General features: G+C 39.1%; 1 protein-coding gene across 1 annotated transcript in view; it reads right to left on the bottom strand.

Moving 5' to 3' along the window:
- Nucleotides 1-12,152, bottom strand: part of atrn (attractin) — an 84,051-nt gene that overhangs the window by 11,501 nt on the left and 60,398 nt on the right. The window lies entirely within an intron of this gene.

The raw sequence follows: 12,152 nt of genomic DNA, 5'->3' as shown, positions 1-12,152 counted from the left end.
CGTGAGAAGGGTGGGCCCTTTGTAGTTTCAAAGATAACTTTTTTGTGGTTGGTCATGTGGGCCACTAGTAGCAAGAAGTTGGGAATGCGTGCACTAAGCCTTTTTGTTGAGGACAGTGCTAGCCAAAGAGCTAAAAGTAGTGACCGATTCCATGAGAGAGTGAGTAGCTTGAACGGAGGACAGAGATAGTCTTCATAATTCATGAAACATTAAGTTCCGTATTTTCTCCAAAGGCTCCTGTAAATATTGATATCACGAGGACACTGCTGATCACTCCACACACATCCACCATTTACCATCACCCAGGCATTTCAAAATCCTACAAGTGCTTACACAGTCATGGTTGAACCTCTTCTCATGTATCAGCCCAAACGTGCTGAATGCCAGGAGATTCCCATGTAAGGGCAGGGACCATGGCTGTTCACACAGAACCTCCACTAGCTATTGCTTCTTCTTCCACTTCAGAGTTATCAGGAAAAGTGCTAGAACTTCAACTTTTACCAGAGGTGGTATTATCAAGTTTAGTGCCAGAAATGCCTGACCACATGTATCTATTTCAACCTAATGACCATTTCAAGGAAATAAAAGAAGGCATAGAATGTCCTCTTTCATAGTAAATAGAACTATGGCAGCTTTACAAAAACAAGCCTAAGCCTAATTTGCCACCTCTTTATGCAGTTTCATGTCCCTCGAATAGGGACTTCCCCAGGACAACAAGGCCCAATCCCATTTCTTCTTTTTTACCCTACCCCTAGTTTTCGAGTGTCACTCTAACCCATTAGAATGGAGTTACAAGGGTAGTTGAAATTTTGCCCTACAAAACGGGGCAACCCCCAAATAAAAACAAACAAACATTACTTCATTAACAGGCTACTAGTGGTGCTCTGTAGGCAGCCCGTCCCGTCTTCAGTAATGGCAGAGAAGGAAAAAGTTCAGCGACCTCGCTGCTGGGCTTTAGTTACATTTATGGCATCATATGCTTTTAAACGGGTATAAGACAATTATTTATTATCGCCCATCGCAAATTCTTTGGTGGTACGAAGCTGAAATCAGCTATTCACCAGGTTCTTAAACGGTGCAGCAGTTACATTCTAGCTTGTTATGAAGAAAATGATCATAATACATTGAAACTACACTAAACTAAGAATACAATGGTTATCATAACTTTTAACGGAGAAAATTCTGACATTTGTGGGTTTCTTTGGTCTCTTGCTGATTTTTCTCTTTTTTTTTCCCCCCTCATAACACTCCATTTGGAGTGTGCCTCTGAAAAGCCTCCATTTGGAGGGCAATGTAGCCCTAACACTTTGTGCTACCCCTCTATCTCAACAAAAAATTGCACACCACAACCCTAGATGTGAATGCTCAAAACAGAGGACTAAGGGCTGAGTGGTAGGGGCAAAGGGTGAAATGGGATTGGGCCCAAATCTACTCTTCTATTTACAAACCAAGTGATTTTGGCTCTGAAAAATATGGTAATCGGAAGTCAGAACGATACTGACAGTATTCACATGGAAACTCATTGTACATTTTCCAGAGCCATTGTCCACATATCTCTAAAATGGTAACTTTACCAGTGAAGGCAAAGACTTCTTTACTTTTGAGTTGATCTAATGACATTTTGGAGAATTTCTATTCATCTGCTCATCATTACGTTTACACATAATGTAAAGAACTGTCCTCAATGATGTAGAAGAAAAAAAAATAAATCAACTATTACTGCTCCCTTCTTCTTCTTAAGATGTTAACCATGTTTTGGAACCAAGGAACCACCGGTCCCTTACCGCCTCCCTCACTAGATACCTAGGCACTTCTTAGTCCAGGCACCATTGATCAAACAGTTTTGACTGAGCTGGGGACAATGTCTAAAAAGCCGAATATTCTGAACGTGGAGGGTGGTGATCTGAACAGTACATTGTAGGAAAACTGATTTCTTCATGGCGATGATGATCAGAATACCAGGGGTTACAATGTCTGCAATGTAAACATAGCCATTTTATTTACTATCCAAAGACAACAGCGAACCTAGATGTCTTATATTAGCTTGGGCAGTGCTATAACAGTGGTAGGTTTGCCTTGAAAATCCCTGCAAGAACATTTCAATCATAAATGGATCTTAATAACTACATATTAGATCAAAACTTTCTCGAAACAATGTCTGAGCATCCAGCAGCACCAAAACCTTTCTAAAATTTAGTTCTACTGACTCCTTAATGGCCCACAGTGCTTGGACCCCAACAAACACCACTTGAGGTATTTGTAGACGGCTGCTAAGCAATCATAGAAGTTAAGTGATCCACGTCAGTTTAGCTTGATTGCTAATCTTTTTTTTTCACCTACCATTCCAAAGCTGCTAAAGAAGGAAATCTAAATATTCAAAAAAGGAAGAAACTTTACCACTGATAAAAACAGTTCTTTTCACTTTTCATAATATTATCTTAGCTCTGATTGGCCCATTCAAATGAAAATAACATCTGTGTGTTGGCTAATGACCACAATCTGCTGTGTTTAGAGGTGGAGAGGAGGGATTCTGTCAGCAGACCCACTTGCCAATTCTAAAAACTCAAATATACACGATTCTCATGAACAGTTTATCATTCAAAATGACAAATTTCGCCAAAAGGTGACGAGATTGCGTGCATGGGTTTTCAACTCTGGAGAGGTTGGTTCCAATCCTAATTTAAAGCAGCTCATCCTGTTAATAAAGGTCTTCAAGAGTATCTAAATATCGGAGTCAAGTATGCTGTAACTAAACTCTGCACGGCAGTACATCACCAAGACAGGACTTCAGCACATCTGCTTTGAAGCTTTTAAACATGTCTAAATCCAAAAAAGCCACAATCACTTGTTCTCTCAGAGTTTAACAAGACAGCAGAATCAACTGAAATTATGGACTTAGCTTCTACAATTACTTCATTGTCAAAGTTTGCACTTGACAATAATGAATTTAGACACTAGACTGCATCGCTTCTAGGTACAAACAGAACAGCATGAAATAAATCCATTAAAGAACTTCAGGAATTGCTCCAATTGGAGACATTCCCATTTGTTTTTGCTGTCAAACAGTGCGGGAGCACATACTGAAAAACACTAATCACTATTAATTACAATCTTTAATTTGGCTCTGCTGGATTTATGATAAACTCCTCCAAGTTCTAAGTCAGTCTAAATGTTCCCATACAGGGAGATCATTTTCTTGACTTTGTAGTTATTGCAACAGTTTTGGTGAAACAAAGTTTTATAAACAAATCCAAGATTACAGACAGATCGATAACTTCAGCTGACAGATCTTCAGCGTATAATGTGAGACTGTTGGCTTTTAGGTAAACTTTTGGCATGCAAGTTTGGGAAGCGGACTCAAAAGTATAGAAAACATTTCTAAGGTTCACTCACATGTTCAGTGGAGCTAAGCACAGCAGTGAGTAGAACTGTCTACAGCAGCCTTAGGAAAATAAAATCTGTAATGCTAGCGGGTTAGTAATGTTCTGTCACATGGAGAACCCTTTTCAATTTCTGCTGTGTTTATAAAGTGCCGGTTACATCTTTTCCGACATTTTGACAAGCCATGTGCTCAGGCATGTGACCTGTGATGAGCCAATAGTATGAGACATGTCAAGTCTAAAATATAACCAGACGCAGGCACGGATTAGCCTTCCTATTCATTTCAAGAGCCAGTGCTTCACAGCACATGAATCACAGGAAGATCTCTATCTGCAAGCTGACACCTCATTCTCAAGAGGATGGTGCCAGTATGTTAATCTGAGTCCTCAAAAAATCTATTTTATTTGACTGAATGTAGAGAGAAGGCATGAATCAGATCATTAACAGGACCATCGACTGTGATCAATTATCTAAAAATCTTAAAAGGGCCCATAACCTGCATTTGTCTTGTAAGTGTGCTTTTGTGTCTATTATAAACTAATTTTTACATTACCACTTTTTAACCTCTCTATCATTTATATTAAATTAGGCTGTTACTGCATCTTTAAGACTGATATTTGTGAATATAAAAGAGCTGCATTGAGCCTTATTCAAAAATCAGTCCTGACTGACACACTCCTTACGACTTCAGAGTGAATGGCTGAGACTGAACCACAGTAGGCTGAATGTGTGAATGCATGACATCACAAAAACAAGTAACTGAAAATGGGTTTGCAGATTAGTTTCCATATACAGGCTGTTTGAACTGGAGCATGACCGGTACATTTTGAAACATAGCAATGTTTACATAAAACATAAAAACTGTTATTTAAAAAAAGTGAGATCAATTTAGTTTTCCATTATATGGGCCCTTTTAAAAAGCAAAGCAATGAGGTATAGCCTGGATCTCTTGCTAAATCTGAATGGGTTTCAATTAGCAAACATGCCTTTTTACTTAAAAGGGAATTCCACCAATTCTGAGAATTTTCTGCATAATTCAGGTGTTGAAGTGTGACATTCTAAAATATTTTGTATGATATTTTATACAACCCCAATTCCAATGAAGTTGGGACGTTACGTAAAACAGATAAAAACAGAATACGATGATTTGAAAATCCTTTTCAACCTATATTCAACTGAATACAGCACAAAGACAAGATATTTAATGTTCAAATGGATAAACTTTATTGTTTTTTGCAAATATTCACTCATTTTGAATTTGATGCCTGCAACACGTTCCAAAGAAGTTGGAACAAGGGCATGTTTACCACTGTGTTACATCACCTTTCCTTTTACAACACTCAATAAGCGTTTGGGAAATGACGACACTAATTGTTGAAGCTTTGTAGGTGGAATTTCCCATTCTTGCTTGACGTACAACTTCAGTTGTTCAACAGTCCGGGGTCTCCGTTGTCGTATTTTGTGCTTCATAATGTGCCACACATTTTCAATGGGAGACAGGTCTGGACTGCAGGCAGGCCAGTCTAGTACCCGCACTCTTTTACTACGAAGCCACGCTGTTGTAACACGTGCAGAATGTGGCTTGGCATTGTCGTGCAGAAATAAGCAGGGACGTCCCTGAAAAAGACGTTTTTCCAAAAACAATTTGAAATGTGGACTCGTCAGATCCCAGGACACTTTTCCGCTTTGCGTCAGTCCATCTCAGATGAGCTCAGGCCCAGAGAAGCCGGCGGCGTTTCTGGGTGCTGTTGATATATGGCTTTCGCTTTGCATGGCAGAGTTTTAACCTGCACTTGTAGATGGAGCAGTGAACTGTGTTCACTGACAGTGGTTTTCTGAAGTGTTCCTGAGCTCATGTGGTAATATCCGTTACAAAATGATGTCGGTTTTTAATGCAGTGCCACCTGAGGGATCAGAGGTCACGGGCATTCAATGTTGGTTTTTTGTCTTGCCGCTTACTTGCAGAGATTTCTCCAGATTCTCTGAATGTTTTGATATTATGGACTGTAGATGATGAAATCCCTAAATTCCTTGCAATTGCACGTTGAGATACATTGTTCTTAAACTGTTGGACTATTTGCTCACGCAGTTGTTCACAAAGTGGTGAACCTCGCCCCATCCTTGCTTGTGAACGACTCCCTTTATACCCAATCATGACACTCACCTGTTTCCAATTAACCTGTTCACCTGTGGAATGTTCCAAACAGGTGTTTTTTGAGCATTCCTCAACTATCCCAGTTTTTTGTTCCCCTGTCCCAACTTCTTTGGAACGTGTTGCAGGCATCAAATTCAAAATGAGTGAATATTTGCGAAAAACAATAAAGTTTATCTGTTTGAACATTAAATATCTTGTCTTTGTAGAGTCAATTGAATATAGGTTGAAAAGGATTTGCTAATCATCGTATTCTGTTTTTATTTATGTTTTACACAACGTCCCAACTTCACTGGAATTGGGGTTGTACACCCTAACACATTTTAATATACATGTACCCAAAATATTTAGCTCTGCATGCTTATTTCTATCAGGAATGTCTTTACTTTTTAGGGCAAAATATAATCCACATCATAAAAGAACACATCAGTCACCTGGCAGTGTAATTGTAAGCACTTCAAATGAAATAACTTTGTGATGTAGCTTTCAGAGACATTAAACTGTTGCCCATAACTATTCCAGTAAATAATTTTGACCCATTATGTTTCTATAGATCGGAGCATTTCACATCAAACCACTCTGAATGACTTTGCTTGCAACTTAGCCATTTAATTATGCAGAAATTTTGATTCCAATCCAAATCTTTAATTCCATTTGACTTGTCTACCACACAGCTGGCATTCAAGCCAAACCCCTTCATCTGAAATGGCCCAGGCCTACTTATATAATGAAACCCAACAGTATTACTGCTGTTTAGATCTGGCTGTACATAACAATAGATCTCATCACATAACTCACTTACATGTGGTATAAAATGCACAAAAACTGATTTAACCACTGAACTGATTACTTTCATTGCTCTGAAATTCCAAAATATTTGCTCAGTCAAATGTACAGGAGTATTTCTAATATGGGGATGAAGCAATTACATTATTTTTTTACATGTTTAAATGTATTTTTCAATTTCTAGGAACTGAATTTAATTTCTTGGTAATTGATCTGCTGACAGCTGAAAAAAATGGTCAACTCAAACATTTCATAAGCAGGTAAAGCAAAGGCATTTGCCAAAAGTTTCTGAACCACAATCGGGTTGTTGTGCAGACCTGTGGTGAGTCATTTTCAGAGACACATCATTAGTTCTGTCCTTAACAGTGGGGGAGGACTTCAGGTAATGTGATGAGCTCTTAAACTGTTTATGAAGCGTACTCTCCAGTGCCTTGCTGCATATTTTGTTGCATTATTGCAACAACATAGGAAGGCAGTCGCTATATATTATGCTTGGGTAGGCAGGACTACTAGGCTCTTTGTGGCTGAGCTTCAGATACACTACACACTAAAACATAATGAATTGTGCCTCACTCCCTCGTCTGAGACACTGGGCCTGGGTACCAGACTTTCACAGGTTTGGGTTAAAGGGGACAGGTCATGGGCATAGACGAAGCTGACGGATAGGTTTGGTGGTGGCTCAGATTAATGCACCAATATAATCCCTCTAATGAGGCTTAATCCAACTCCTTAATTATTCACACCCAGCCCCTAAGACTACAGATTAGAGGAATTAATATCACTGCCTTAAAGGAGAGAGAGAGAGAGAGAGAGAGAGAGAGAGAGAGAGAGAGAGAGAGAGAGATAATATACACACAGACCCTCACCTTGTAATACCAAAGATGTTAATGGAAAACATTAGATTCTAGTTATTACCATATGAATGGACACATACAGTATAGTTCAGAGGTCTGAGTGCACCCTTTGCATTTTCCAGTCACAACAGCCATTAAGTACAAGTTTTTTTTTTTTGTCAGGAGATACTTCTGAGAAAATTTTATATTATATAATATGTATATAATTCAAAAACTGGAGTTCTAAATATTACACAAAATATGAAAAGATGCAGAAAAATGCAACTCCTAACAACCCAACCAGATAAACAGTAATTAAAGCTTTCACTTTAGAGAGAGAGAGGAGAAAATCAAGCTCCAGTGTTTGTCCTTCCAATGTGAGCAGATAACACGGAGTCAGAAAATGTGTAGCTGCCAAAATGCCCTTAATGAAAATAGACAACACACACACACACACACACACAGACCACCCAAGAGCCCAGACCATGATATCAATAAATTTGTTGGGGATTAATTGCATTGTTTGGATTATTCTTTTTTTTTCAGAATTTAACAAGAAAAATTCAACCACTATGCATGCTGGTTAAACAAACCGTATTAATTTTTTGGTGTGCCATCACAAAAATAACCATTGAGTATTTGAGTATGAATCTTTCCTCACGCAAACATACACTTCTACACGCATCATTTCATTACAGGGCTCACATGCGTAATCCCCTGCAGGGGGCAGACATAGAGGAGGAGGCAGTGCTGACCTGGTGAAAACATTCACATGACGGATGAGGCCAAACAAATACTATCTAAGGTCACCTTGGGTCTTCTTCTTCCTCTCTTTCCACCAGTGATTAGTCTCTGAAGAGCAGGGCATAATCATTACATTGTTTAATAAACAAAAATATTAAGCCCACAACCCACAGAACTGACCCTTGCAAACAGACATGTACACATTCATTTGCCAACCCATGCGCCCACGTACAAACGACTCAGGATTATTTTTATGTGTATATCACTCCATGTTGCGAGTGCAATATGACTTGAAACAAGACAAACATGCTGCTAAGCACTTGACGTTTCCAAGAAACAAGGTTCAAAACGGCCTGCTTTATTGTGACAAAAACGGCTGTATATTTGGCAAGTCGCGTCAATGTGATACAGAAAGCTCACAGAATGCTCACCAGGAACATCTGCGATTGGTCAGCCGCCACATGGCTCATGACAGAAATGTCTGCAATCTGTTGGAGCATTCCCACGAGAACTACTCTTACGACAAGGAACGTTTTACTCTGATGTACCAGACATGCTCCTAAACACAATGCATCATATTAACGCCTTTTCTATCACACTGCAGAGGGCAATAACAAACATTTCGATTTTGCGGCAGTAATACAAACACAGAGGAATAGTTCGTTAAGTTTGTTTAATGGTAGTTCACTAGTGCATGGTAGCAACAGAAAATAGCTCTACGAAATGACTGCAGTCACTAAAGAAGTCAAGTTAAAAAGACCCAGCAGGGTGGCTGAACTCCACAGATGAGAAGAGTAGAGGATAGAGGAAGAGAGAGAACGTTTAACCACAGCACGCACACATAGACATGATGGTGTGTGGAGGAAAAGGTACACAATCTCATAGGAAGCCCATTCACAAAGACTCAAGCTACAATGAATAAATCAGCAAGATAACGAGACATCAGTGGGCAGTATGGCAAAAAAAATCACAGTAGGAATACATTTCTGACAGTTTCCGTATACATCACAATAAATATACTTTTTTTTTCTCAAATTAAACCATTTTAGACGCTTAAGAGACACATATGATTGATAGAAACAATTTTTCTTGCTTTTTGACTTAATATGTAAACATCGTCAGTGTTTAAAAATGCACCATTCAATGCCCAATTCATAGAGCCCTTATATGGAAACCATGCTGATAGGAATATATATATATATATAAAAAAAAGAACAATGTATAACCTGTCAATATTGCTTACTGCTTACACTAGTTCAGCAAGCCTGGTTAAAAACAGTGTTAAATATTGTTTCATGTCTGAATTTCCACATGGCTGAAGTTATTCGGCTTCTTTATAGGCAGCTTTTTGTGCAGATTTTCTATTCCACCTTAAATGCAGCAGCAGTTAGATCCTGGAACTTGTACATGTGCCTGAATGTAACTGCTGCACCATTTAAGGTGAAACAGGAAATTTGAACAAAAAGTCAACTTCAGTTTTCTCAAGTCATTTGTTTCTCTGTCAGTGCCAAATACTTGCGCCTCTGACTGTCAGACACTTCTGGAATTTGAAAAATATTCAGTACCAGCTAGTCCATGGCTTGCTTCGTACACAAGGTCCCAACTGTGTTGCTGTTTAATGAAGCTGACCAAGTTAGAAAGCTTCTCAGGCAGTACAAGAGGAAGGTGCAGCAATCACTAAGGTTAACAACAACAAGACCAGCAATTCCTTTATGTTCTCTGCCTCAAAAACAAAGTGGACCACTTCAGATGCAACGGGCTAGGCAGTGAGACCATTCGTTTTCATTTAAATTGTGCCCGAAGCATCCATGACTCAGCCTCTCAACTAAAGGGGTAACATTAGAGTGGTTATTTGTGTCATTTATTTGTGGCATATCAGTATAAAGGTTATGACAAAACTCATCACTGGGGAAGAATTTCAAACGGTGAACAGATAATCCAATATACAGCCCAATACCGTGAGTGCGAGTGCTATCTCACAGAGCTGGAACTGGACCAGACTCGTTTGGTTTTTATACCACACAAGAAGTGCAGCGAAAACGCAAACTGTGCATAAATATGTAGGAAACATGACTGATTCTGTTCTGCCGAGAGAACCAGAGAAGCATCTTCCTATGAACTTATAAGATTATGTTATATTGTAAAGAGAATATCTTGACGTTCCGGTTACTGCAAAGGCACTGAATTATAAAGCAGGGGTGCTCAACGCTGGTCGTGGTGATCTACCACCCTGGAGAGTTCACCTGGATCATTTGTGCTAGATTTGAGGTAGAGCTGAACTCTGCAGTGTGGAAGATGTACAGGATCAGGATTGAGCACGTGTTATAAAAAGGCACACGCACATTTACCAGCATTCAAAACGCAGCTCCTCCATGACAGTTCTCGGTCTAATTTCTCTCTTAACTCTTTCTTTGCTGATGCCTGAATCACTTATTCAGTTACATCAGTGACTATCTTATAATACAGTATTCACGAATGTTTTAAATTGCAAATAAATAAATAAATAAATAAATAAATAAATAAATAGTTAAAAAATATCTCGAGGCCTACGACAGCTTGCATTAAAAGGCAAAGAAGTACTTGTTTCTCCTCACACTTCTCCATCACTTTCGATCAAGCTCCTGGCCTAGAAATTTGCAGTAATGCAATAAGTATAAAATATAAGTGGAATCATACACACGTGCAGAATATCAGCACCAAAGAGATCCTGAAATATCTCTCCAAACCTGACAGGACTATTTATATCAGCTTTGCTCAGGTTCAGCCCAGATTAGATAAATATGTGGCAGTTCTGCGCAGCGTTTTTTTTTTTTTTTTCTTTTCCATTTCTTTATCAATAATCTGATAACTGCTGTCGTTGTCACTAGGCAATTTAACATGAAGGTACTTTCACGCGCCTGGAAATGTGAATTTATTCAGCATCTGACTGTGTTCAGGTTTGGGCTGGACTGGGACCGAGCTTTGCCAGTTTAGCATGTTCAGTTTTAAACGTAGTGCTGTGAGTGTGTTCTTAAGCTCTTTTCAATTTCAGAGCAAAATTTCAGGCCTACACATTTCTTGCGCTGAAGCGTATTATTCAGCTTGAGTGCATCACTGAACACGAGGGGTGTGCAATATATTTATCATTATTGTGATAAATTACGTCACAAGCTTTTCTGAGCTTGTCAGTACTTAAGGAACACTAACAAATGGTTCAGTGCAAGGAGAGCATGATTAGGCCCAGTATCCTCATGCAGTGCAGCTTAAAATGTTCTGTTTTTACACCTCTAATCTCAGAAGAACGTGTAAAACACAATGTAAGATTATTGTAATATTATATGTACTGTGTAAAATGCAATTTCTTGAAAATGTGAGTAGTGTGATGCTATATTGTTGCCATATCGCCCATAGTGTCTATTGAAATAGACCAAGGGGACCTAATACAGCATCTTGTTGTTGTTAATGAGATGAAGTACATTAAAAAGAAAATAACATGATCAAAATGAAGGAAAGGCTCGGTTTATCTGTGCCAAGATTTCCTCTTTAAAACGCACTTTTTCTGGGTCAAGCCACACTGCATCCCCAAGGGTACCCTGATACACTGAGAACAGTTTAATCTGTCACCTCAAACACCACCAGCAAAAATCCATATAATTATTCTTTCACCTCCCACTCTCACTGCATTCTACCGTTACCAGCAGAGAGCCCCTCTCTCTCCGTCTCTCACAATCTGTGAGAAAAGGTCAGTTTTTATGTAATTACAGCTCAGACAACAGTGTTCACTTTGTAGTGTTCAGTTCTTCTTTCGGAAGATAGGCCATCAAAACAAATTTCCTATCTTTACATCCTTAAACAAGCGCACATCACTGTTCCAGATACTGTACTTGTCCTGCAAACTGGGTTATGTTCTGTGTCATGTTATGTTACGTCCTCTTTTAATGGTCTGAGTGTGCCTACTAAAAGCAGTCAAATCCATTCCATCCTAAATGAGTCTCCCATGCATGGCTTCCATGAACCTCATTAGCAAAGATTAAAGGTCAGCAGAGGGCAGATCTTCCACACTCTGCTCTGCATGTGTGCTGGCATTTCAGAACAAACTATGTTGTGTATGACTCTTTACTGGATAAGAGCACTACAGTGGGCCAGATAGTGAAGAGGGGTTTACATACAAGCAACACACTTCTAACCTTTAAAAGAACGCTCTTATTACCCCTCAAAAATGTCTTTGTGATGCTAAAATAAGCCTTTCAAAAGAGCCTTGTGGAACACTAAGAGCT

The sequence above is a fragment of the Pygocentrus nattereri genome, chromosome 5, assembly GCF_015220715.1.
Source record: "Pygocentrus nattereri isolate fPygNat1 chromosome 5, fPygNat1.pri, whole genome shotgun sequence".
NCBI classification, from domain to species: domain Eukaryota; kingdom Metazoa; phylum Chordata; class Actinopteri; order Characiformes; family Serrasalmidae; genus Pygocentrus; species Pygocentrus nattereri.
Note: the sequence above shows the minus strand (reverse complement) of the source record. Positions and strands in the feature narration are given on the sequence as shown.